General features: G+C 38.7%; 1 long non-coding RNA gene across 1 annotated transcript; it reads right to left on the bottom strand.

Moving 5' to 3' along the window:
* Window positions 1–24,966: 24,966 nt before the first annotated feature.
* LOC309495076 lies at window positions 24,967–26,875 on the bottom strand. The gene is made up of 2 exons (XR_014204544.1): window positions 26,627–26,875; window positions 24,967–25,102 (listed from the first exon to the last, which is right to left on the bottom strand). It is a non-coding gene; the product is annotated as an uncharacterized lncRNA (long non-coding RNA).
* Window positions 26,876–27,515: the final 640 nt, after the last annotated feature.

The following is a 27,515-nucleotide window of genomic DNA, read 5'->3' as shown; positions in this document are numbered from 1 at the left end:
ACATGGTGGCGCTATAAAACAAAAAAAACGTATAGACACCTGACCGTTTTTCCGAATGACTTGAAATTTGGTATGCCGTGTCTTGGCCCAAGGGGCCATGTATGTCTAAAAGGATATTGGCGTATCTCGAAAAACATGGCCGCCATAGGCCAATGAGGTTTGAGCACCTATTAACGAAGTCCGATCGGAACGAAACTCATTGGGCATGTTCGGCTCAAGCCTCTAGAGGTCTGTAAGAATTTTGAAAGAAATCGGCCACTAGTTGGCGCTAACGAGTTTTTTGGCTCTGTAATCACGTGGTGTTACACTTATCGTCACAAAATGCATATCATTTGATAGATCTCCTCATGCTGAACAACTTTGCCTCAAGAACCATTGCTGTCAATCAAACAGTTCATTAAATATTCATGAATATGTTAAAAACCTACTTTTGCGAACTAGTCCCTGGTTTTTTGCCCGATCGGAACCAGACCAGTCTAGGACAATTCTCTGGACTCTCTAGATAAATAATTATCGAAAAAAAGTTGACCTTTGGCATTTGGGTGGCTGTAATAGGGCAATCTATAAAAGGGGCGTGGCAAAATACACTAAAATGCCTATAAATCATAAATGAAAATTCAGAACTTCACGAAAATTGGTGGGCATATGTGTCATAGCATGGTGAAGAAGCATGCCCAGTTTCGTGAAGATCGGACAATAGGTGGCGCTATAACTGGCAAAAAGGTTGGAAAACCACATATTTCCTATGGTAAATTGCCTGTATTGGCTGTAAATGGATTTTTCCATCAATTATTTCAGTGGTTAAAAGCTTGCTAAATAAAACTTAATGTCTTAAATGCTTATGTGCTTAAAGGCCTTAAATGCTTGAACCCCGATAAATGCTGCTTGCAGCTTTAATTAGGGGTTCAAGCACGAAGTGCTGAAACCCTATTGTAATTGTGCTGATTTTTATTATTATTTTTCTTCCGCCGTAAAACGCATCGTGCAGCCCAAACCGTAAGAGCTGGAACCTTGAAACTTTGCCAGATGGTAGTACAAAAATCGAGGAGAGGTTCAGAGAGTATGACCCCGATTGGCCCATAGGTGGCGCTATAGCGACCAAAAGCGCGAAACTGGTCATAACTCCTAGACCGTATGTCGTAGACTCAAGTGTCTTATATCAATGGAAAGCTGGACTCCTGAAGAACAAAACGTATATCTCCGATTTCATTTCCGGTATGCAAATTTTTCCGCCATTTTGAATTTTGTCAGAAAACTACTTTTGCGAACTAGTCCTAGGTTTTTCGCCCGATCGGAACCAAACCAGTGTAGAATTGTTCTCTGGAGTCTGAATATCAATAATTATCGAAAAAAAGTTGAAATTTCGATTCACGGTCGCTAGGGGGCGCAAAATTAACATTGTGGGAGGAGCCTATTTTACTAAAACGGCTATAACTCCAGAAGTAAATGAGGTATCTTCACCAGACTCAGTACACACGTGTAAGAGATCAATCTGAGGTCACAGTAAAAAAATCGAGGCGATTTGCCACATGGTGGCGCTATAACATGAAAAAAACATAAAACAGGCTATAACCACCTGACCGTTAGTCCGATTGACTTGAAAATTGGTATGCAGTGTCTTGGTCCAAGGTGCCATGTATTTCTATGAGGACATTGGTGTATCTCGAAAAAAATGGCCGCCATCGGCCAATGAATTTGAGCACCTATTAGACAAGGTTAACGGAGGCCGATCGGAACGAAACTCGATGGGCATGTTCGACTCATGGCCCTAGAGGTCTGTAAGAATTTTGAAAGAAATCGGCCACTAGTTGGCGCTAACGAGTTTTATGGCTCTGTAACCACGTGGTGTTACACTTATCGTCACAAAATGCTTATCATTTGATAGATCTGCTCATGCTGAACAACTTTGCCTCAAGAACCATTGCTGTCAATCAAAACGTTCATTAAATATTTGTAATTATGTTAAAAACCTACTTTTGCGAACTAGTCCTAGGTTTTTCGCCCGATCAGAACCAAACGAGTCTAGGACAATTGTATGGACTCTTTAGATCAATAATTATCAAAAAAAAGTTGAACTTTTGCATTTTTCGCATGGGTATATTGGGTCATAAAGAAAATGGGCGTGGCAAAATGCACTAAAAAGCCTATAAATCCTAAACGAAAACTCAGAACTTCACAAAAATTGATGAGCATATGTGACATAACATCATTAACAAGCATGCAACATTTTATGGAGATCGGACCATAGGTGGCGCTATAACTGTTAAAAGGCTTTAAAACCATATATTTCCTATGGTAAATTGCCTGTATTGGCTGTAAATAGTGTTTTCCATCTATGAACATATAATGTTCATATAATAATGTTCAAAACCAGAGCAGTGCAATTCTCTGGACTCTCTAGATAAATAATTATCAGAAAAAGTATAACTTCTTCATTTGGATGGCTATAATAGGGTCACTTCAATATGTAGCCTTAAAATAAATACCATGACATATTAAGCCAATAAGTGGTATTTTACTGCCCCCTGCTGTCATTTCATCATACTACTCCGTAATATTGTTATATAATTCATATTTAGACTTTATAAAATCATTATTTTAACATTTAGCATGAAAACGAAAGTAAAACGGCATTTAGGCCACGCCCCCCCAGTACAAATTCACTCATAACTTGAAAACGGAAAGTCGTTGCGTGCTCAAATTTTGATGGTAAGGTCCTCTCCACGCTCTTGATCGAAACGTGTCATCGCGGGCCTCGGGAGCGCGCCCCCCCGCGCATCGCAAGCCCGCGGACCCCCGACTTTGAACGACCGCAACTCCCGACCCAAACCACCCCAAACCTTGTGTGAGAGCTCGTTGGAAAGGGCCTGTTCTTGGCTAGCTTCGATTCAAATGTGGTGTAATTTGCCCAGGGCATTCCCGAGATATAAGTGAAAAACCAAATTCCCATTCATTCATTCAAACACTTCAACTGTAAGATGGAGGCTGTAATTCCACTGTTGTCAACTAGAGGGAGCAGCAGTATTAGACATAGTATTAATCTTTTTATCAGCTTTCAGCTTTGGCCAACAAACAAATGGTTAAAGCTATTTTTTTTTAAATTATTATTGGACTGATAATATAGATCACAATGAAATATATGAAATGGTTAGACCATTAAAATATTTTTTCACAATAACACATCCTAAAGACATTGAAAACATATTTGTATCTGTGTGTGTGTGTGTGTGTGTGTGTGTGTGTGTGTGTGTGTGTGTGTGTGTGTGTGTGTGTGTGTGTAAGCATGCATTATTGAGTTAACATGGAAAATACTTATATTACAATAACTATTATAACACAATCATATTTTGTCAGTGTTTATCACTTCATTTGCACTGACACTTCACATAATTGCTAGTAATGTGGTAAATCACGCTAGAAACATGGTAAATCATAGTAAATAATTGATGGTCTCATTCAACAGGGCTCCTCAAGCACTATCTATGCTCTGAGTTTCAGAATGTTTCGCCTTCTGGTTCCCGAGATATAAGTGAAAAACCAAATTCCCATTCATTAATTCATTCAATCACTTCAACTGTAAGATGGAAGCTGTAATACCACTGTCCACTAGAGGGAGCAGCAGGATTACGCATGACCTTTTCATTCGTTTTCAGTATTGGGAAACAAACAAATGCTTTAAAAAGCAATCATTTTTTATTTTCTTTTTCTTTTCTTTTTTATATTATTAGATCACAAAGGAATTCTAATAGACCAATACATATATTTTCTCAATAACATATTCCAAAACATTAAAAACATATTTGTATTTGTGTATGTTTATTTCTCTCTGTGTGTGTGTGTGTGTGTGTGTGTGTGTGTGTGTGTGTGTGTGTGTGTGTGTGTGTAAGCATGCATTATTGAGTTAACATGGAAAAACTGGTTTGCTTTAGTCCAGAAAACTGGTGAAAATCATGAAGTTTAAAGTGAAAGTGAGCCAATAAGTGGTCTTCTTCTGCCCTCTGCTGGCCATTCTACTTATTAATGAAGTCTTTTCACATGTGCTCACATTCATATTTAGACTCTAAAAATCACTTATATAACAATAACTATAATAACACAATCAGATTTTGTCAGTGTTTATCACTTCATTTGCACTGACACTTTACATAATTGCTAGAAACATGGTAAATCATAGTAAATAATACTATAATGTGGTGTATCAAGGTAAACCATGTTAGAATCCTGGCAAATCATTCTAGAACGTGGTAAATCATGGTAAACTATGCTAGAACAGGGTACATCATGGTAAACCATGATAAACTATGGTAAATCATGTTAGAATGTGGTATATCATGGTAAATCATGCTAGAACAGGGTAAATTATGGTAAACTATGATAAATCATGCTAAACTATGGTAAACCATGCTAGAATCACAGTAAACAATGGTAAATCATACTAGAATGTAGTATATCATGGTAAATCATGCTAGAATATGGTAAATCAAGGTAAACTAAGATAAAATCATGGTAAACTATGTCAATCATGCTAGAATCATAGTAAATAATACTAGAATGTGGTAAATTATTGTGGGAGGAGCCTATTTTACTAAAATGGCTATAACTCAAGTAAATGAGATATCTTCACCAAACTCAGTACACATGTGAATGGGTTCAATTTGAGGTCACAGTAAACAATTTTATGGAGATCGGTCCATAGATGGCACTATAACTCCTATAAAAAGATTTAAAACCATATATTTCCTATGGTACATTGCCTGTATTGGCTGTAAATGGTCTTTTCCATCTATTATGTCAGTGGTTACATGCTTGCTAAATAAAACTTAATAACTTTTGATGCTTTTCTGCTTAAAGGCCTTAAATGCTTGAACCCCGATAAATGCTGCTTGCAGCTTTAATTATTATTATTCTTCTGCCGTAAAACGCATCGTGCAGCCCAAACCGTAAGGGCTAGAGCCTTGAAACTTTGCCAGATGGTAGTACAAAAATCGAGGAGAGGTTATCAAATTATGACGCCGATTGGCCCATAGGTGGCGCTATAGCAACCAAAAGCGCGAAACTGGTCATAACTCCTAGACGGTAAGTCATAGACTCAAGTGTCTTATATCATTGGAAAGCTGGTCGCCTGTCGAACAAAACGTATATCTCCGATTTTATTTCCGCCATGATAGATTTTCCGCCATTTTTAATTTTGTCAAAAACCTACTTTTGCGAACTAGTCCCTGGTTTTTTGTCCGATCGGAACCAAATCAGTGCAGAATTGTTCTCTGGAGTCTGAAAATCAATAATTATCGAAAAAAAGTCGAAATTCCGATTCCTGGTCGCTAGGGGGTGATAAATTATGGTTGTGGGAGGAGCCTATTTTACTAAAATGGCTATAACTCGAGAAGTAAATGAGATATCTTCACCAAACTTGGCACACGTTTTTAAGAGGTCAATCTGAGGTCACAGTAAAAAATGTGCGTCGATTGGCCACATGGTGGCGCTGTAAACAAAAAAAAACATATAGACACCTGACCGTTTTTCTGAATGACTTGAAATTTGGTATGCAGTGTCTTGGCCCAAGGGGCCATGTAAGTCTAAAAGGATATGGGCGTATCTCGAAAAACATGGCCGCCATTGGCCAATGAAATTTGAGCACCGTTAACGAAGTCCGATCGGAGCGAAACTCGTTGGGCATGTTTGGCTCAAGCCCCTAGAGGTCTGTAAGAATTTTGAAAGAAATCGGCCACTAGTTGGCGCTAACGAGTTTTATGGCTCTGTAATCACGTGGTGTTACACTTATCATCACAAAATGCATATCATCTGATAGATCTGCTCATGCTGAACAACTTTGCCTCAAGAACCATTGCTGTCAATCAAACAGTTCATTAAATAATCATGAATATGTTAAAAACCTACTTTTGCGAACTAGTCCCTGGTTTTTCGCCCGATCGGAACCAGACCAGTCTAGGACAATTCTCTGGACTCTCTAGATCAATAATTATCAAAAAAAAGTTTAACTTTTGCATTTGGGTGGCTGTAATAGGGTAATTTATAAAAAGGGGCGTGGCAAAATACACTAAAATGCCTATAAATCATAAATGAAAACTCAGAACTTCACAAAAATTGGTGAGCATATGTGACATAACATCATTAACAAGCATGCCAAATTTTATGGAGATCGGACCAAAGGTGGCGCTATAACTGTTAAAAAGCTTTAAAACCATATATTTCCCAAGGTAAACTGCCTGTATTGGCTGTAAATGGTCTTTTCCGTCTATTATGTCAGTTGTTAAATGCTTGCTAAATAAAACTTAATGTCTTTTGATGCTTGTGTGCTTAAAGGCCTTAAAGGCCTTAACTGCTTGAACCCCGATAAATGCTGCTTGCAGCTTTAATTAGGGGTTCAAGCATGAAATGCTGAAACCCTATTGTAATTGTACTGATTAGGGGTTCAAGCACGAAGTGCTGAAACCCTATTGTAATTGTACCGATTTTTATTATTATTCTTCTCCGCTAAAACGCATCGTCCAGACCAAACCGTAAGAGCTGGAACCTTGAAACTTGGCCAAATGGTAGTACAAAAATCGAGGAGAGGTTATCAAAATATGACCCCGATTGGCCCATAGGTGGCGCTATAGCAAGCAAAAGTATTTAATCACTAATAACTCCTAGACGGTTCATCGTAGACTCAAGTGTCTTATATCAATGTAATCCTTGGCTCAAGGCGGAAAAAACTTATATCTCCGATTTCATTTCCGGTATGCAAATTTTTCCGCTATTTTGAATTTTGTCTAAAACCTACTTTTGCGAACTAGTCCTAGGTTTTTCGCCCGATCGGAACCAAACCTGTGCAGAATTGTTCACTGGAGTCTGAAGATCAATAATTATCGAAAAAAAGTTGAAATTTCGATTTACGGTCGCTAGGGGGTGCAAAATTAACGTTGTGGGAGGAGCCTATTTTACTAAAATGGCTATAACTCAAGAAGTAATTTAGTTAACTTCACCAAACTTGGTACACCTGTGTAGGAGGTCAATCTGAGGTCACAGTAAAAAAATTGCATCGATTGGCCACATGGTGGCGCTATAAAATAAAAAAAACGTATAGACACCTGACCGTTTTTCCGAATGACTTGAAATTTGGTATGCAGTGTCTTGGCCCAAGGGGCCATGTATGTCTAAAAGGATATTGGCGTATCTCGAAAAACATGGCCGCCATTGGCCAATGAGGTTTGAGCACCTATTAACGAAGTCCGATCGGAACGAAACTCGGTGGGCATGTTCGGCTCAAGCCCCTAAAGGTCTGTAAGAATTTTGAAAGAAATCGGCCACTAGTTGGCGCTAACGAGTTTTAAGGCTCTGTAATCACGTGGTGTTACACTTATTGTCACAAAATGCATATCATTTTATAGATCTCCTCATGCTGAACAACTTTGCCTCAAGAACCATTGCTGTCAATCAGACCGTTCATTAAATATTCACGAACATGTTAAAAACCTACTTTTGCGAACTAGTCCTAGGTTTTTTGCCCGATTGGAACCAGACCAGTCTAGGACAATTCTATGGACTCTCTAGATCAATAATTATCAAAAAAAAGTTGAACTTTTGCATTTTGCGCATGGGTATATTTGGTCATAAAGAAAATGGGCGTGGCAATATGCACTAAAAAGCCTATAAATCATATATAAAAACTCAGAACTTCACAAAAATTGGTGAGCATATGTGACATAACATCATTAATAACCATGCAAAATTTTGTGGAGATCGGACCATAGGTTGCGCTATAACTGTTAAAAAACTTTAAAACCATATATTTCCTATGGTAAATTGCCTGTATTGGCTGTAAATTGTCTTTTCCATCTATGATCATATAATTTTCATATAATAATGTTCAAAACTAGTGCAGTACAATTCTCTGGACTCTCTAGATCAGTAATTATCAGAAAAAGTTGAACTACTTCATTTGGATGGCTATAATAGGGTCCCTTCAAAATGTGGCCTTGACCAAGTGTCCCCGAAAGCTTATATCTTTTAAGATGCTCAGATCTTCTTAAAAACAAGTCAGAACATGTGAAATATCACTCTGAACAAGCATGAGAAATTTCAGACAGATCGGACAAAATTTGTCTCTACAACAGTTAAAAAGGGGAAAATGATATGAATGTAATGGCATATTAAGCCAATAAGTGGTATTTTACTGCCCCCTGCTGTTAAAAAATAGTCATTTTGTCAATTCATATTTAGACTTTATAAAATCACTCTTTTAACATTTACAATCACATTTAGTCAGAATTCATCTATTGAAGTATTACTACTGACAATTGTGTCACATTTAGAAATGTGATTCCTGAAGGAGACTTGCAGTAAACAGTTTTGATCACATCATATAGTTGAAATGTAGTCTTAGGTTTCTGAATAAATTTGGAATAATCTGATTAATAGTTTACAATGACTTTGTGAAATGTTTATAGACCATTCAAATATATTTTCATAATGACATGTCCCAATAGCATTGAAAAAACAACAACATTTGTCTGTGTGTGTGTGTGTGTGTGTGTGTGTGTGTGTGTGTGTGTGTGTGTGTGTGTGTGTGTGTGTAAGCATGCATTATGGAGTTAAAATGGAAAAACTGGTTTGCTTTAGTGCAGAAAAATGGTGAAAATCAAGAAGTTTAAAGTGAAAGTGAGCCAATAAGTGGTCTTCTACTGCCCTCTGGTGGCCATTCTACTCATTAATGAAGTCTACTCACATATGCTTTTGCATTCATTAGACACTAAAAAATCACTTATATAACAATTACCATTGTAGCACAATCATATTTTGTCAGAGTTTATCACTTAATTTGTACTGATATTTCACATAATTGCTAGCAATGTGGTAAATCATGGTAAATCACGCTAAAAACATGGTAAATCATAATAAATAATACTAGAATGTGGTGTATATCATGGTAAATTATGGTAAATCATGCTAGAATCATAGTAAATAATACTAGAATGTGGTAAATTGTTGTGGGAGGAGCCAATTTTTTACTAAAATGGCTATAACTCAAGAAGTAAATGAGATATCTTCACCAAACTCAGTACACATGTGTATGGGTTCAATTTGAGGTCAAAGAAAAAAAAATTATGGAGATCGGACGATAGGTGGTGCTATAACTGTTAAAAAGCTTTAAAACCATATATTTCCCATGGTAAACTGCCTGTATTGGCTGTAAATGGTCTTTTCCATCTATTTTGTCAGTGGTTACATGCTTGCTAAATAAATCTTAATAACTTTTGATGCTTTTGTGCTTAAATGCCTTAAAGGCCTTAACTGCTTGAACCCCGATAAATGCTGCTTGCAGCTTTAATTAGGGGTTCAAGCACGAAGTGCTGAAACCCTATTGTAATTGTACTGATTTTTATTATTATTATTATTATTATTTTTCCGCCATAAAACGCATCGTGCAGCCAAAACCGTAAGGCCTAGAGACTTGAAACTTGGCCAGATGGTAGTACTATTGCTCGCTACTCAGATACACGGACTCAGACCAATCGGCCCATAGGTGGCGCTATAGCAATCAAAAACGCGAAACTGCTCATAACTCATAGTTCGTTAATCGTAGACTCAAGTGTCCTATATCATTGGAATCCTTGGGTCAAGAAGGACAAAATGTATATCTCCGATTTCAATTCCGTCATGATCGATTTTTCACCATTTTGAATTTGTCAAAAACCTACTTTTGTGAACTAGTCCTAGGTTTTTCGTCCGATCAGAATCAAACCAGTGCAGAAATGTTCTCTGGAGTCTGAAGATCAATAATTATCAAAAAAAGTTGAAATTTCGATTCACGGTTGCTAAGGGGCGCCAAATTGTTCGAAGTGGGTGGAGCCAATTTTACTAAAATGGCTATAACTCGTCAATGGAATGAGATATCTTTACCAAATTTGGAACACCTGTGTTTGAGATTACTGTTTGGTCACGTGCAAAAAATCGTGACGATTGGCCACTAGGGGGTGCTATAACAGGACAAAAATGGCTATAACCACCTGACCGTTAGTCCGATTGACTTGAAAATTGGTATGCAGTGTCTTGGTCCAAGGTGCCATGTATGTCTATAAGGACATTGGTGTATCTCAAAAAACATGGCCGCCATCGGCCAATGAAGTTTGAGCACCTATTAGACAAGGTTAACAGAGGCCGATCGGAGCGAAACTCGGTGGGCATGTTCGGCTCAAGCCCCTAGAGGTCTGTAAGAATTTTGAAAGAAATTGGCCACTAGTTGGCGCTAACGAGTTTTATGGCTCTGTAATCACGTGGTGTTACACTTATCATCACAAAATGCATATCATCTGATAGATCTGCTCATGCTGAACAACTTTGCCTCAAGAACCATCGCTGTCAATCAAACCGGTCATTTAATATTCATGAATATGTTAAAAACCTACTTTTGCGAACTAGTCCCTGGTTTTTCGCCCGATCGGAACCAGACCAGTCTAGGACAATTCTCTGGACTCTCTAGATCAATAATTATCGAAAAAAAGTTGAACTTTTGCATTTGGGTGGCTGTAATAGGATAATTAATAAAAGGGGCGTGGCAAAATACACTAAAATGCCTATAAATCATAAATGAAAACTCAGAACTTCACAAAAATTGGTGCGCATATGTGACATAAGATCATTAACAAGCATGCCAAATTTTATGGAGATCGGACCAAAGGTGGTGCTATAACTGTTAAAAAGCTTTAAAACCATATATTTCCCATGGTAAACTGCCTGTATTGGCTGTAAATGGTCTTTTCCGTCTATTATGTCAGTTGTTAAATGCTTGCTAAATAAAACTTAATGTCTTTTGATGCTTGTGTGCTTAAAGGCCTTAAAGGCCTTAACTGCTTGAACCCCGATAAATGCTGCTTGCAGCTTTAATTATTATTATTATTATTCTTCCGCCGTAAAACGCATCGTGCAGCCCAAACCGTAAGTGCTAGAGACTTGAAACTTGGCCAGATGGTAGTACAAAAATCGAGGAGAGGTTATCAAATTATGACGCTGATTGGCCCATAGGTGGCGCTATAGCAACCAAAAGCGCGAAACTGGTCATAACTCCTAGACGATAAGTCATAGACTCAAGTGTCTTATATCATTGGAAAGCTGGACGCCTGACGAACAAAACGTATATCTCCGATTTTATTTCCGTCATGATAGATTTTCCGCCATTTTGAATTTTGTCAAAAACCTACTTTTGCAAACTAGTCCCTGGTTTTTCGTCCGATCGGAACCAAACCAGAGCAGAATTGTTCTCTGGAGTCTGAAGATCAATAATTATCGAAAAAAAGTCGAAATTCCGATTCCTGGTCGCTAGGGGATGATAAATTATGGTTGTGGGAGGAGCCTATTTTACTAAAATGGCTATAACTCGAGAAGTAAATGAGATATCTTCACCAAACTTGGCACACATGTTTAAGAGGTCAATCTGAGGTCACAGTAAAAAAAATTGCGTCGATTGGCCACATGGTGGCGCTATAAACAAAAAAAAACATATAGACACCTGACCGTTTTTCCGAATGACTTGAAATTTGGTATGCAGTGTCTTGGCCCAAGGGGCCACCTATGTCTAAAAGGATATTGGCGTATCTCGAAAAACATGGCCGCCATTGGCCAATGAGGTTTGAGCACCTATAAGACAAGGTTAACGGACGTCGATCGGAACGAAACTCGATGGGCATGTTCGACTCATGGCCCTAGAGGTCTGTAAGAATTTTGAAAGAAATCGGCCACTAGTTGGCGCTAACGAGTTTTTTGGCTCTGTAATTACGTGGTGTTACACTTATCGTCATAAAATGCATATCATTTGATAGATCTGCTCATGCTCAACAACTTTGCCTCAAGAACCACTAATGTCAATCAAACCATTAATTAATTATTCATGAATATGTTAAAAACCTACTTTTGCGAACTAGTCCCTGGTTTTTCGCCCGATCGGAACCAGACCAGTCTAGGACAATTCTATGGACTCTCTAGATCAATAATTATCGAAAAAAAGTTGAACTTTTGCATTTGGGTGGCTGTAATAGGGTAATTTATAAAAGGGGCGTGGCAAAATACACTAAAATGCCTATAAATCATAAATAAAAACTCAGAACTTCACAAAAATTGGTGAGCATATGTGACATAACATCATTAACAAGCATGCCAAATTTTATGGAGATTGGACCAAAGGTGGCGCTATAACTGTTAAAAAGCTTTAAAACCATATATTTCCCATGGTAAACAGCCTGTATTGGCTGTAAATGGTCTTTTCCGTTTATTATGTCAGTTGTTAAATGCTTGCTAAATAAAACTTAATGTCTTTTGATGCTTGTGTGCTTAAAGGCCTTAACTGCTTGAACCCCGATAAATGCTGCTTGCAGCTTTAATTTTTATTATTATTCTTCTCCGCTAAAACGCATCGTCCAGACCAAACCGTAAGAGCTGGAACCTTGAAACTTTGCCAAATGGTAGTACAAAAATCGAGGAGAGGTTATCAAAATATGACCCCGATTGGCCCATAGGTGGCGCTATAGCAAGCAAAAGTATTTAATCACTAATAACTCCTAGACGGTTCATCGTAGACTCAAGTGTCTTATATCAATGTAATCCTTGGCTCAAGACGGACAAAACGTATATCTCCGATTTCATTTCCGGTATGCAAATTTTTCCGCTATTTTGAATTTTGTCTAAAACCTACTTTTGCGAACTAGTCCTAGGTTTTTCGCCCGATCGGAACCAAACCTGTGCAGAATTGTTCACTGGAGTCTGAAGATCAATAATTATCGAAAAAAAGTTGAAATTTCGATTCACGGTCGCTAGGGGGTGCAAAATTAACGTTGTGGGAGGAGCCTATTTTACTAAAATGGCTATAACTCAAGAAGTAATTTAGTTAACTTCACCAAACTTGGTACACCTGTGTAGGAGGTCAATCTGAGGTCACAGTAAAAAAATTGCATCGATTGGCCACATGGTGGCGCTATAAAATAAAATAAACATATAGACACCTGACCGTTTTTCCGAATGACTTGAAATTTGGTATGCAGTGTCTTGGCCCAAGGGGCCATGTATGTCTAAAAGGATATTGGCGTATCTCGAAAAACATGGCCGCCATTGGCCAATGAGGTTTGAGCACCTATTAACGAAGTCCGATCGGAACGAAACTCGGTGGGCATGTTCGGCTCAAGCCCCTAAAGGTCTGTAAGAATTTTGAAAGAAATCGGCCACTAGTTGGCGCTAACGAGTTTTAAGGCTCTGTAATCACGTGGTGTTACACTTATTGTCACAAAATGCATATCATTTGATAGATCTCCTCATGCTGAACAACTTTGCCTCAAGAACCATTGCTGTCAATCAGACCGTTCATTAAATATTCACGAACATGTTAAAAACCTACTTTTGCGAACTAGTCCTAGGTTTTTTGCCCGATTGGAACCAGACCAGTCTAGGACAATTCTATGGACTCTCTAGATCAATAATTATCAAAAAAAAGTTGAACTTTTGCATTTTGCGCATGGGTATATTTGGTCATAAAGAAAATGGACGTGGCAAAATGCACTAAAAAGCCTATAAATCATATATAAAAACTCAGAACTTCACAAAAATTGACGAGCATATGTGACATAACATCATTAATAACCATGCAAAATTTTGTGGAGATCGGACCATAGGTTGCGCTATAACTGTTAAAAAACTTTAAAACCATATATTTCCTATGGTAAATTGCCTGTATTGGCTGTAAATTGTCTTTTCCATCTATGATCATATAATTTTCATATAATAATGTTCAAAACTAGTGCAGTACAATTCTCTGGACTCTCTAGATCAGTAATTATCAGAAAAAGTTGAACTACTTCATTTGGATGGCTATAATAGGGTCCCTTCAAAATGTGGCCTTGACCAAGTGTCCCCGAAAGCTTATATATTTTAAGATGCTCAGATCTTCTTAAAAACAAGTCAGAACATGTGAAATATCACTCTGAACAAGCATGAGAAATTTCAGACAGATCGGACAAAATTTGCCTCTACAACAGTTAAAAAGGGGAAAATGATATGAATGTAATGGCATATTAAGCCAATAAGTGGTATTTTACTGCCCCCTGCTGTTAAAAAATAGTCATTTTGTCAATTCATATTTAGACTTTATAAAATCACTCTTTTAACATTTACAATCACATGTAGTCAGAATTCATCTATTGAAGTATTACTACTGACAATTGTGTCACATTTAGAAATGTGATTCCTGAAGGAGACTTGCAGTAAACAGTTTTGATCACATCATATAGTTGAAATGTAGTCTTAGGTTTCTGAATAAATTTTGAATAATCTGATTAATAGTTTACAAAGACTTTGTGAAATGTTTATAGACCATTCAAATATATTTTCATAATGACATGTCCCAATAGCATTGAAAAAACAACAACATTTGTCTGTCTGTGTGTGTGTGTGTGTGTGTGTGTGTGTGTGTGTGTGTGTGTGTGTGTGTGTGTGTGTGTGTGTGTGTGTGTGTGTGTGTGTGTGTGTGTGTGTGTGTGTGTAAGCATGCATTATGGAGTTAAAATGGAAAAACTGGTTTGCTTTAGTGCAGAAAAATGGTGAAAATCAAGAAGTTTAAAGTGAAAGTGAGCCAATAAGTGGTCTTCTACTGCCCTCTGGTGGCCATTCTACTCATTAATGAAGTCTACTCACATATGCTTTTGCATTCATTAGACACTAAAAAATCACTTATATAACAATTACCATTGTAGCACAATCATATTTTGTCAGAGTTTATCACTTAATTTGTACTGATATTTCACATAATTGCTAGCAATGTGGTAAATCATGGTAAATCACGCTAAAAACATGGTAAATCATAATAAATAATACTAGAATGTGGTGTATATCATGGTAAATTATGGTAAATCATGCTAGAATCATAGTAAATAATACTAGAATGTGGTAAATTGTTGTGGGAGGAGCCAATTTTTTACTAAAATGGCTATAACTCAAGAAGTAAATGAGATATCTTCACCAAACTCAGTACACATGTGTATGGGTTCAATTTGAGGTCAAAGAAAAAAAAATTATGGAGATCGGACGATAGGTGGTGCTATAACTGTTAAAAAGCTTTAAAACCATATATTTCCCATGGTAAACTGCCTGTATTGGCTGTAAATGGTCTTTTCCATCTATTTTGTCAGTGGTTACATGCTTGCTAAATAAATCTTAATAACTTTTGATGCTTTTGTGCTTAAATGCCTTAAAGGCCTTAACTGCTTGAACCCCGATAAATGCTGCTTGCAGCTTTAATTAGGGGTTCAAGCACGAAGTGCTGAAACCCTATTGTAATTGTACTGATTTTTATTAGGGGTTCAAGCACGAAGTGCTGAAACCCTATTGTAATTGTCCTGGTTTTTATTATTATTATTATTATTTTTCCGCCATAAAACGCATCGTGCAGCCCAAACCGTAAGGCCTAGAGACGTGAAACTTTGCCAGATGGTAGTACTATTGCTCGCTACTCAGATACACGGACTCAGCCCAATCGGCCCATAGGTGGCGCTATAGCGATCAAAAACTCGAAATTGCTCATAACTCCTAGACCTTTAATCGTAGACTCAAGTGTCCTATATCCTTGGACTCCTTGGGTCAAGAAGGACAAAACGTATATCTCCGATTTTATTTGCAGTAGGCAAATTTTTCCGCCATTTTGAATTTTGTCAAAAACCTACTTTTGCGAACTAGTCCCTGGTTTTTTGCCCGATCGGAACCAAACCAGTGCAGAATTGTTCTCTGGAGTATGCCGATCAATAATTATCGAAAAAAAGTTGAATTTTCGATTCGTGGTCGCTAGGGGGTGCAAAATTAACATTGTGGGTGGAGCCTATTTTACTAAAATGGCTATAACTCAAGAAGTAATTTAGTAAACTTCACCAAACTTGGTACACATGTGTAAGAGGTCAATCTGAGGTCACAGTAAACATATTGCGTTGATTGGCCACATGGTGGCGCTATAAAAAAAAAAAACCGTATAGACACCTGACCGTTTTTCCGAATGACTTGAAATTTGGTTTGCAGTGTCTTGGCCCAAGGGGCCATGTATGTCTAAAAGGATATTGGCTTATCTCAAAAAACATGGCCGCCATTGGCCAATGAGGTTTGAGCACCGTTAACGAAGTCCGATCGGAGCGAAACTCGATGGGCAGGTTCGGCTCAAGCCCCTAGAGGTCTGTAAGAATTTTAAAAGAAATCGGCCACTAGTTGGCGCTAACGAGTTTTATGGCTCTGTAATCACGTGGTGTTACACTCATCATCACAAAATGCATATCATATGATAGATCTGCTCATGCTGAACAACTTTGCCTCAAGAACTATTGCTGTCAATCAAACCGTTCATTAAATATTCATGAATATGTTAAAAACCTACTTTTGCGAACTAGTCCCTGGTTTTTCGCCCGATCGGAACCAGACCAGTCTAGGACAATTCTCTGGACTCTCTAGATCAATAATTATCGAAAAAAAGTTGAACTTTTGCATTTGGGTGGCTGTAATAGGGTAATTTATAAAAGGGGCGTGGCAAAATACACTAAAATGCCTATAAATCATAAATGAAAAGTCAGAACTTCACAAAAATTGGTGAGCATATGTGACATAACATCATTAACAAGCATGCCAAATTTTATGGAGATCGGACCAAAGGTGGCGCTATAACTGTTAAAAAGCTTTAAAACCATATATTTTCCATGGTAAACAGCCTGTATTGGCTGTAAATGGTCTTTTCCGTCTATTATGTCAGTTGTTAAATGCTTGCTAAATAAAACTTAATAACTTTTGATGCTTGTGTGCTTAAAGGCCTTAAAGGCCTTAACTGCTTGAACCCCGATAAATGCTGCTTGCAGCTTTAATTATTATTATTATTATTATTTTTCCGCCATAAAACGCATTCTGCAGCCAAAACCGTAAGGCCTAGAGACTTGAAACTTGGCCAGATGGTAGTACTATTGCTCGCTACTCAGATACACGGACTCAGACCAATCGGCCCATAGGTGGCGCTATAGCAATCAAAAACGCGAAACTGCTCATAACTCATAGTTCGTTAATCGTAGACTCAAGTGTCCTATATCATTGGAATCCTTGGGTCAAGAAGGACAAAATGTATATCTCCGATTTCAATTCCGTCATGATCGATTTTTCACCATTTTGAATTTGTCAAAAACCTACTTTTGTGAACTAGTCCTAGGTTTTTCGTCCGATCAGAATCAAACCAGTGCAGAAATGTTCTCTGGAGTCTGAAGATCAATAATTATCAAAAAAAGTTGAAATTTCGATTCACGGTTGCTAAGGGGCGCCAAATTGTTCGAAGTGGGTGGAGCCAATTTTACTAAAATGGCTATAACTCGTCAATGGAATGAGATATCTTTACCAAATTTGGAACACCTGTGTTTGAGATTACTGTTTGGTCACGTGCAAAAAATCGTGACGATTGGCCACTAGGGGGTGCTATAACAGGACAAAAATGGCTATAACCACCTGACCGTTAGTCCGATTGACTTGAAAATTGGTATGCAGTGTCTTGGTCCAAGGTGCCATGTATGTCTATAAGGACATTGGTGTATCTCAAAAAACATGGCCGCCATCGGCCAATGAAGTTTGAGCACCTATTAGACAAGGTTAACAGAGGCCGATCGGAGCGAAACTCGGTGGGCATGTTCGGCTCAAGCCCCTAGAGGTCTGTAAGAATTTTGAAAGAAATTGGCCACTAGTTGGCGCTAACGAGTTTTATGGCTCTGTAATCACGTGGTGTTACACTTATCATCACAAAATGCATATCATCTGATAGATCTGCTCATGCTGAACAACTTTGCCTCAAGAACCATCGCTGTCAATCAAACCGGTCATTTAATATTCATGAATATGTTAAAAACCTACTTTTGCGAACTAGTCCCTGGTTTTTCGCCCGATCGGAACCAGACCAGTCTAGGACAATTCTCTGGACTCTCTAGATCAATAATTATCGAAAAAAAGTTGAACTTTTGCATTTGGGTGGCTGTAATAGGATAATTAATAAAAGGGGCGTGGCAAAATACACTAAAATGCCTATAAATCATAAATGAAAACTCAGAACTTCACAAAAATTGGTGCGCATATGTGACATAAGATCATTAACAAGCATGCCAAATTTTATGGAGATCGGACCAAAGGTGGTGCTATAACTGTTAAAAAGCTTTAAAACCATATATTTCCCATGGTAAACTGCCTGTATTGGCTGTAAATGGTCTTTTCCGTCTATTATGTCAGTTGTTAAATGCTTGCTAAATAAAACTTAATGTCTTTTGATGCTTGTGTGCTTAAAGGCCTTAAAGGCCTTAACTGCTTGAACCCCGATAAATGCTGCTTGCAGCTTTAATTAGGGGTTCAAGCACGAAGTGCTGAAACCCTATTGTAATTGTACTGATTTTTATTATTATTATTATTATTATTCTTCCGCCGTAAAACGCATCGTGCAGCCCAAACCGTAAGTGCTAGAGACTTGAAACTTGGCCAGATGGTAGTACAAAAATCGAGGAGAGGTTATCAAATTATGACACCAATTGGCCCATAGGTGGCGCTATAGCGACCAAAAGCGAGAAACTGCTCATAACTCCTAGACCGTAAGTCGTAGACTCAAGTGTCTTATATCATTCGAAAGCTGGACTCCTGAAGGTCAAAACGTATATCTCCGATTTCATTTCCGGTATGCAAATTTTCCGCCATTTTGAATTATGTCAAAAACCTAATTTTGCAAACTAGTCCCTGGTTTGTTGTCCGATCGGAACCAAACCAGTGCAGAATTGTTCTCTGGAGTCTGAAGATCAATAATTATCGAAAAAAAGTCGAAATTCCAATTTCTGATCGCTAGGGGGTGATAAATTAAGGTTGTGGGAGGAGCCTATTATACTAAAATGGCTATAACTCGAGAAGTAAATGAGATATCTTCACCAAACTTGGCACACGTGTTTAAGAGGTCAATCTGAGGTCACAGTAAAAAAAAATTCGTCGATTGGCCACATGGTGGCGCTATAAAACAAAAAAAACGTATAGACACCTGACCGTTTTTCCGAATAACTTGAAATTTGGTATGCAGTGTCTTGGCCCAAGGGGCCATGTATGTCTAAAAGGATATTGGCGTATCTCAAAAAACATGGCCGCCATTGGCCAATGAGAATTGAGCACCGTTAACGAAGTCCGATCGGAGCGAAACTCGGTGGGTAGGTTCGGCTCAAGCCCCTAGAGGTCTGTAAGAATTTTGAAAGAAATCGGCCACTAGTTGGCGCTAACGAGTTTTATGGCTCTGTAATCACGTGGTGTTACACTTATCATCACAAAATGCATATCATCTGATAGATCTGCTCATGCTGAACAACTTTGCCTCAAGAACTATTGCTGTCAATCAAACCGTTCATTAAATATTCATGAATATGTTAAAAACCTACTTTTGCGAACTAGTCCCTGGTTTTTCGCCCGATCGGAACCAGACCAGTCTAGGACAATTCTCTGGACTCTCTAGATCAATAATTATCGAAAAAAAGTTGAACTTTTGCATTTGGGTGGCTGTAATAGGGTAATTTATAAAAGGGGCGTGGCAAAATACACTAAAATGCCTATAAATCATAAATGAAAACTCAGAACTTCACAAAAATTGGTGAGCATATGTGAATTAACATCATTAACAAGCATGCCAAATTTTATGGAGATCGGACCAAAGGTGGCGCTATAACTGTTAAAAAGCTTTAAAACCATATATTTCCCATGGTAAACAGCCTGTATTGGCTGTAAATGGTCTTTTCCGTCTATTATGTCAGTTGTTAAATGCTTGCTAAATAAAACTTAATGTCTTTTGATGCTTGTGTGCTTAAAGGCCTTAACTGCTTGAACCCCGATAAATGCTGCTTGCAGCTTTAATTATTATTATTATTATTCTTCCGCCGTAAAACGCATCGTGCAGCCCAAACCGTAAGTGCTAGAGACTTGAAACTTGGCCAGATGGTAGTACAAAAATCGAGGAGAGGTTATCAAATTATGACGCTGATTGGCCCATAGGTGGCGCTATAGCAACCAAAAGCGCGAAACTGGTCATAACTCCTAGACGATAAGTCATAGACTCAAGTGTCTTATATCATTGGAAAGCTGGACGCCTGACGAACAAAACGTATATCTCCGATTTTATTTCCGTCATGATAGATTTTCCGCCATTTTGAATTTTGTCAAAAACCTATTTTTGCAAACTAGTCCCTGGTTTTTCGTCCGATCGGAACCAAACCAGAGCAGAATTGTTCTCTGGAGTCTGAAGATCAATAATTATCGAAAAAAAGTCGAAATTCCGATTCCTGGTCGCTAGGGGATGATAAATTATGGTTGTGGGAGGAGCCTATTTTACTAAAATGGCTATAACTCGAGAAGTAAATGAGATATCTTCACCAAACTTGGCACACATGTTTAAGAGGTCAATCTGAGGTCACAGTAAAAAAAATTGCGTCGATTGGCCACATGGTGGCGCTATAAACAAAAAAAAACATATAGACACCTGACCGTTTTTCCGAATGACTTGAAATTTGGTATGCAGTGTCTTGGCCCAAGGGGCCACCTATGTCTAAAAGGATATTGGCGTATCTCGAAAAACATGGCCGCCATTGGCCAATGAGGTTTGAGCACCTATAAGACAAGGTTAACGGACGTCGATCGGAACGAAACTCGATGGGCATGTTCGACTCATGGCCCTAGAGGTCTGTAAGAATTTTGAAAGAAATCGGCCACTAGTTGGCGCTAACGAGTTTTTTGGCTCTGTAATTACGTGGTGTTACACTTATCGTCATAAAATGCATATCATTTGATAGATCTGCTCATGCTCAACAACTTTGCCTCAAGAACCACTAATGTCAATCAAACCATTAATTAATTATTCATGAATATGTTAAAAACCTACTTTTGCGAACTAGTCCCTGGTTTTTCGCCCGATCGGAACCAGACCAGTCTAGGACAATTCTATGGACTCTCTAGATCAATAATTATCGAAAAAAAGTTGAACTTTTGCATTTGGGTGGCTGTAATAGGGTAATTTATAAAAGGGGCGTGGCAAAATACACTAAAATGCCTATAAATCATAAATAAAAACTCAGAACTTCACAAAAATTGGTGAGCATATGTGACATAACATCATTAACAAGCATGCCAAATTTTATGGAGATTGGACCAAAGGTGGCGCTATAACTGTTAAAAAGCTTTAAAACCATATATTTCCCATGGTAAACAGCCTGTATTGGCTGTAAATGGTCTTTTCCGTTTATTATGTCAGTTGTTAAATGCTTGCTAAATAAAACTTAATGTCTTTTGATGCTTGTGTGCTTAAAGGCCTTAACTGCTTGAACCCCGATAAATGCTGCTTGCAGCTTTAATTTTTATTATTATTCTTCTCCGCTAAAACGCATCGTGCAGCCCAAACCGTAAGAGCTGGAACTTTGAAACTTTGCCATATGGTAGTACAAAAATCGAGGAGAGGTTATCAAATTATGACCTCGAATGGCCCATAGGTGGCGCTATAGCGACCAAAAGCGCGAAACTGCTCATAACTCCTAGACGGTAAGTCATAGACTCAAGTGTTGTATATCATTGGAAAGCTGGACGCCTGGCGAACAAAACGTATATCTCCGATTTTATTTCCGCCATTATAGATTTTCCGCCATTTTGAATTTTGTCAAAAACCTACTTTTGCGAACTAGTCCCTGGTTTTTCGCCCGATCGGAACCAAACCAGTGCAGAATTGTTCTCTGGAGTCTGAATATCAATAATTATCGAAAAAAAGTTGAAATTTTGATTCACGGTCGATAGGGGGCGCTAATTGAACGTTGTAGGAGGAGCCTATTTTACTAAAATGGCTATAACTCGAGAAGTAAATGAGATATCTTCACCAAACTTGGTACACATGTGTATGAGTTCAATCTGGGGTCACAGTAAATAAATCTCGACGATTGAACAATAGGTGGCGCTATAACATGAAAAAAACATGAAAAGGGCTATAACCACCTGACCGTTAGTCCAAATGACTTGAAAATTGGTATGCAGTGTCTTGGTCCAAGGTGCCATGTATGTCTATAAGGACATTAGCGTATCTCAAAAAACATGGCCGCCATCGGCCAATGAAGTTTGAGCATCTATTAGACAAGGTTAACGGAGGCCGATCGGAACAAAACTCAGTAGGCATGTTCAAATCATGGCTCTAGATGTCTGTAAGAATTTTGAAAGAAATCAGCCACTAGTTGGCGCTAGCGAGATTTTTGGTTTGTTAAATAAAACTTAATAACTTTTGATGCTTTTGTGCTTAAATGCCTTAAAGGCCTTAACTGCTTGAACCCCGATAAATGCTGCTTGCAGCTTTAATTAGGGGTTCAAGCACGAAGTGCTGAAACCCTATTGTAATTGTACTGATTTTTATTATTAGGGGTTCAAGCACGAAGTGCTGAAACCCTATTGTAATTGTACTGATTTTTATTATTATTATTTTTCCGCCATAAAACGCATCGTACAGCCCAAACCGTAAGACCTAGAGACTTGAAACTTTGCCAGATGGTAGTACTATTGCTCGCTACTCAGATCCACGGACTCAGACCAATCGGCCCATAGGTGGCGCTATAGCAATCAAAAGCGCGAAACTGCTCAGAACTCCCAGACCGTAAGGCGTAGCTTCAAGTGTCTTATATCATTGAAATCCAGAGCTCCTGAAGAAAAAAACGTATATCTCCGATTTCATTTCCGCCATGATAGATTTTTCGCCATTTTGAATTTTGTCAAAAACCTACTTTTGCGAACTAGTCCCTGGTTTTTCGCCCGATCGGAACCAAACCAGTGCAGAATTGTTCTCTGGTGTCTGAAGATCAATAATTATCGAAAAAACGTTGAAATTTCGATTCATGGTCGCTAGGGGGTGCAAAATTAACGTTGTGGGAGGAGCCTATTTTACTAAAATGGCTATAACTCAAGAAGTAATTAAGTAAACTTCACCAAACTTGGTACACATGTGTAAGAGGTCCATCTGAGGTCACAGTAAAAACATTGCGTCGATTGGCCACATGGTGGCGCTATAAAACAAAAAAAACGTATAGACACCTGACCGTTTTTCCGAATGACTTGAAATTTGGTATGCAGTGTCTTGACCCAAGGGGCCATGTATGTCTAAAAGGATATTGGCATATCTCAAAAAAACATGGCCGCCATTGGCCAATGAGGTTTGAGCACCGTTAACGAAGTCCGATCGGAGCGAAACTCGGTGGGCATGTTCGGCTCAAGTCCCTAGAGGTCTGTAAGAATTTTGAAAGAAATCGGCCACTAGTTGGCGCTAACGAGTTTTAAGGCTCTGTAATCACGTGGTGTTACACTTATTGTCACAAAATGCATATAATTTGATAGATCTCCTCATGCTGAACAACTTTGCCTCAAGAACCATTGCTGTCAATCAAACAGTTCATTAAATATTCATGAATATGTTAAAAACCTACTTTTGCGAACTAGTCCCTGGTTTTTCGCCCGATCGGAACCAGACCAGTCTAGGACAATTCTCTGGACTCTCTAGATAAATAATTATCGAAAAAAAGTTGACCTTTGGCATTTGGGTGGCTGTAATAGGGCAATCTATAAAAGGGGCGTGGCAAAATACACTAAAATGCCTATAAATCATAAATGAAAATTCAGAACTTCACGAAAATTGGTGGGCATATGTGTCATAGCATGGTGAAGAAGCATGCCCAGTTTCGTGAAGATCGGACAATAAGTGGCGCTATAACTGGCAAAAAGGTTGGAAAACCACATATTTCCTATGGTAAATTGCCTGTATTGGCTGTAAATGGATTTTTCCATCAATTATTTCAGTGGTTAAAAGCTTGCTAAATAAAACTTAATGTCTTAAATGCTTATGTGCTTAAAGGCCTTAAATGCTTGAACCCCGATAAATGCTGCTTGCAGCTTTAATTATTATTATTATTTTCCCCTAAAACGCATCGTGCAGACCAAACCGTAAGAGCTGGAAGTGGTTGTGAAAAGACAACGCCTTCCCCCCAGACCGCCACTCCGGGCTGCCCAGTTTGGTTTAGGGAAGCCGCAGGGATGCACTGGCCGGCGCATGTTTTTGATGAGACTGATCCACCCCTTCCGCTATTTCTTATTCATACTACCTTCTTCCTCCCCCACCAGCCGCCAGCTCTCCAGTCCGACTAGTGTTGAATCTTATGAGAGAAAACACGAGGCGAGGGAGGGTGGCGAGACTGCGTCAGCCTCCCTCAGGAGCCAACTTGGCATCCTTTTCGCTCCCTCACTCAATTCCCACCCGGAATTCCTGGTCTAGAACCAAGTGAGGCAATTTTCAAAACCTTGAAAGTTGGCCAAATGATAGTGCTCAATTTGGGGAGAACCTATCAAAGTATGGCCCCAATTGGCCCATAGGTGGCGCTATAATGACCCCATTTACTAAATTGGTCATAACTCATACATAGTTTGTCCTAGAGGCTCAAATTTAGCATCACTGTGATCCCTGGCTCCAGACGAACAACATGGCTATCTCCAAATCCCGATTTGAGCAAAAAAAAAATTTATATGGCCACTTTTGTCCAAAGCCTACTTTGGCAAACTAGTCCCTGGTTTTTGGTCCAATCAGAACAAGACCAGTCTAGGACAATTCTCTGGACTCTCTAGATAAATAATTATCAAAAAAAAGTTGAACTTTTGCATTTGCCTGGCTGTAACAGGGTCATTTAGGAAAGTGGAGGAACAAAAAACACTCAAAAGCCTATACAACCTAAGGGAAAACACCAAACTTCACAAAAATCGATGAGCATATGTGTCCTAACATGGTGAAGAAGCATGCCAAGTTTCGTGAAGATCGGACAATAGGTGGCGCTATAACTGGCAAAAACGTCTCTTCTTATTAGGGGTTCAAGCATGAAATGCTGAAACCCTATTGTTATTGTAAGGATTTTTATTAGGGGTTCAAGCACGAAGTGCTGAAACCCTATTGTAATTGTACTGATTTTTAGGGGTTCAAGCACGAAGTGCTGAAACCCTATTGTAATTGTACTGATTAGGGGTTCAAGCACGAAGTGCTGAAACCCTATTGTAATTGTAAGGATTTTTATTATTATTATTCTGCCGTAAAACGCATCGTGCAGCCCAAACCGTAAGTGCTGGAGACTTGAGACTTTGCCAGAAGGTAGTACAAAAATCGAGGAGAGGTTATCAAATTATGACCCCGATTGGCCAATAGGTGGCGCTATAGTAAGCAAAAGTATAAAATCGCTAATAACTCCTAGACGGTTTGTCGTAGACTCAAGTGTCTTATATCACTGTAATCCTTGGCTCAAGACGGACAAAACGTATATCTCCGATTTCATTTCCGGTATGCAAATTTTTCCGCCATTTTGAATTTTGTCAAAAACCTACTTTTGCGAACTAGTCTGTGGTTTTTTGTCCGATCGGAACCAAACCAGTGCAAAAATGTTCTCTGGAGTCTGAAGATCAATAATTATCGAAAAAAAGTTGAAATTTCGATTCAAGGTCGCTATGGGGTGCCAAAATGTTCAAAGGAGGCGGAGTCAATTTTACTAAAATTGTTATAACTCGTGAACGAAATGAGATATCTTCACCAAACTTGGTACATATATGTAGGAGGTCAATTTGAGGTCACAGTAAAAAAATTGCGTCGATTGGCCTCATGGTGGCGCTATAAAACAATAAAAACGTATAGACACCTGACCGTTTTTCCGAATGACTTGAAATTTGGTATGCCGTGTCTTGGCCCAAGGGGCCATGTATGTCTAAAAGGATATTGGCGTATCTCGAAAAACATGGCCGCCATTGGCCAATGAAATTTGAGCACCGTTAACGAAGTCCGATCGGAACGAAACTCGGTGGGCATGTTCGGCTCAAGCCCCTAGAGGTCTGTAAGAATTTTGAAAGAAATCGGCCACTAGTTGGCGCTAACGAGTTTTAAGGCTCTGTAATCACGTGGTGTTACACTTATTGTCACAAATTGCATATCATTTGATAGATCTCCTCATGCTGAACAACTTTGCCTCAAGAACCATTGCTGTCAATCAAACCGTTCATTAAATATTCATGAATATGTTAAAAACCTACTTTTGCGAACTAGTCCCTGGTTTTTTGCCCGATCGGAACCAGACCAGTCTAGGACAATTCTCTGGACTCTCTAGATAAATAATTATCGAAAAAAAGTTTAACTTTTGCATTTGGGTGGCTGTAATAGGGTAATTTATAAAAGGGGCGTGGCAAAATACATTAAAATGCCTATAAATCATAAATAAAAACTCAGAACTTCACGAAAATTGGTGGGCATATGTGTCATAACATGGTGAAGAAGCATGCAGAGTTTCATGGAGATTGGATAATAGGTGGCGCTATAACTGGCAAAAAGGTTTGAAAACCATGTATTTCCTATGGTAAATTGCCTGTATTAGCTGTAAATGGATTTTTCCATCTATTATTTCAGTGGTTAAAAGCTTGCTAAATAAAACGTAATGTCTTAAATGCTTATGTGCTTAAAGGCCTTAAATGCTTGAACCCCGATAAATGCTGCTTGCAGCTTTAATTAGGGGTTCAAGCACGAAGTGCTGAACACCTATTGTAATTGTAAGGATTTTTAGGGGTTCAAGCACGAAGTGCTGAAACCCTATTGTAATTGTACTGATTTTTATTAGGGGTTCAAGCACGAAGTGCTGAACACCTATTGTAATTGTAAGGATTTTTATTATTATTATTATTATTCTTCTGCCGTAAAACGCATCGTGCAGCCCAAACCGTAAGGGCTAGAGCATTGAAACTTTGCCAGATGGTAGTACAAAAATCGAGGAGAGGTTTAGAGATTATGACCCCGATTGGCCCATAGGTGGCGCTATAGCAACCAAAAGCGCGAAACAGCTCATAACTCCTAGACCGTTTGTCGTAGACTCAAGTGTCTTATATCATTGGAAAGCTGGACGCCTGACGAACAAAACGTATATCTCCGATTTCATTTCCGCCATGATAGATTTTCCGCCATTTTGAATTTTGTCAAAAATCTACTTTTGCGAAGTAGTCTGTGGTTTTTTGCCCTATCGGAACCAAACCAGTGCAGAAATGTTCTCTGGAGTCTGAAGATCAATAATTGTCAAAAAAAAGTCGAAATTTTTATTCATGGTCGCTAGGGGGCATAAAATGAACATTGTGGGAGGAGCCTATTTTACTAAAATGGCTATAACTCAAAAAGTAAATGAGATAGCTTAACCAAACTCGATACACATGTGTATGGGTTCAGTCTGGGGTCACAGTAAAAAAATTGCGTCGATTGGCCTCATGGTGGCGCTATAAAACAATAAAAACGTATAGACACCTGACCGTTTTTCCGAATGACTTGAAATTTGGTATGCAGTGTCTTGGCCCAAGGGGCCATGTATGTCTAAAAGGATATTGGCGTATCTCGAAAAACATGGCCGCCATTGGCCAATGAGGTTTGAGCACCTATTAACGAA

Source organism: Leuciscus leuciscus (assembly GCF_965113295.1).
Source record: "Leuciscus leuciscus genome assembly, chromosome: 3".
In the NCBI taxonomy this organism is placed as follows: Eukaryota; Metazoa; Chordata; class Actinopteri; order Cypriniformes; family Leuciscidae; genus Leuciscus; species Leuciscus leuciscus.
Note: the sequence above shows the minus strand (reverse complement) of the source record. Positions and strands in the feature narration are given on the sequence as shown.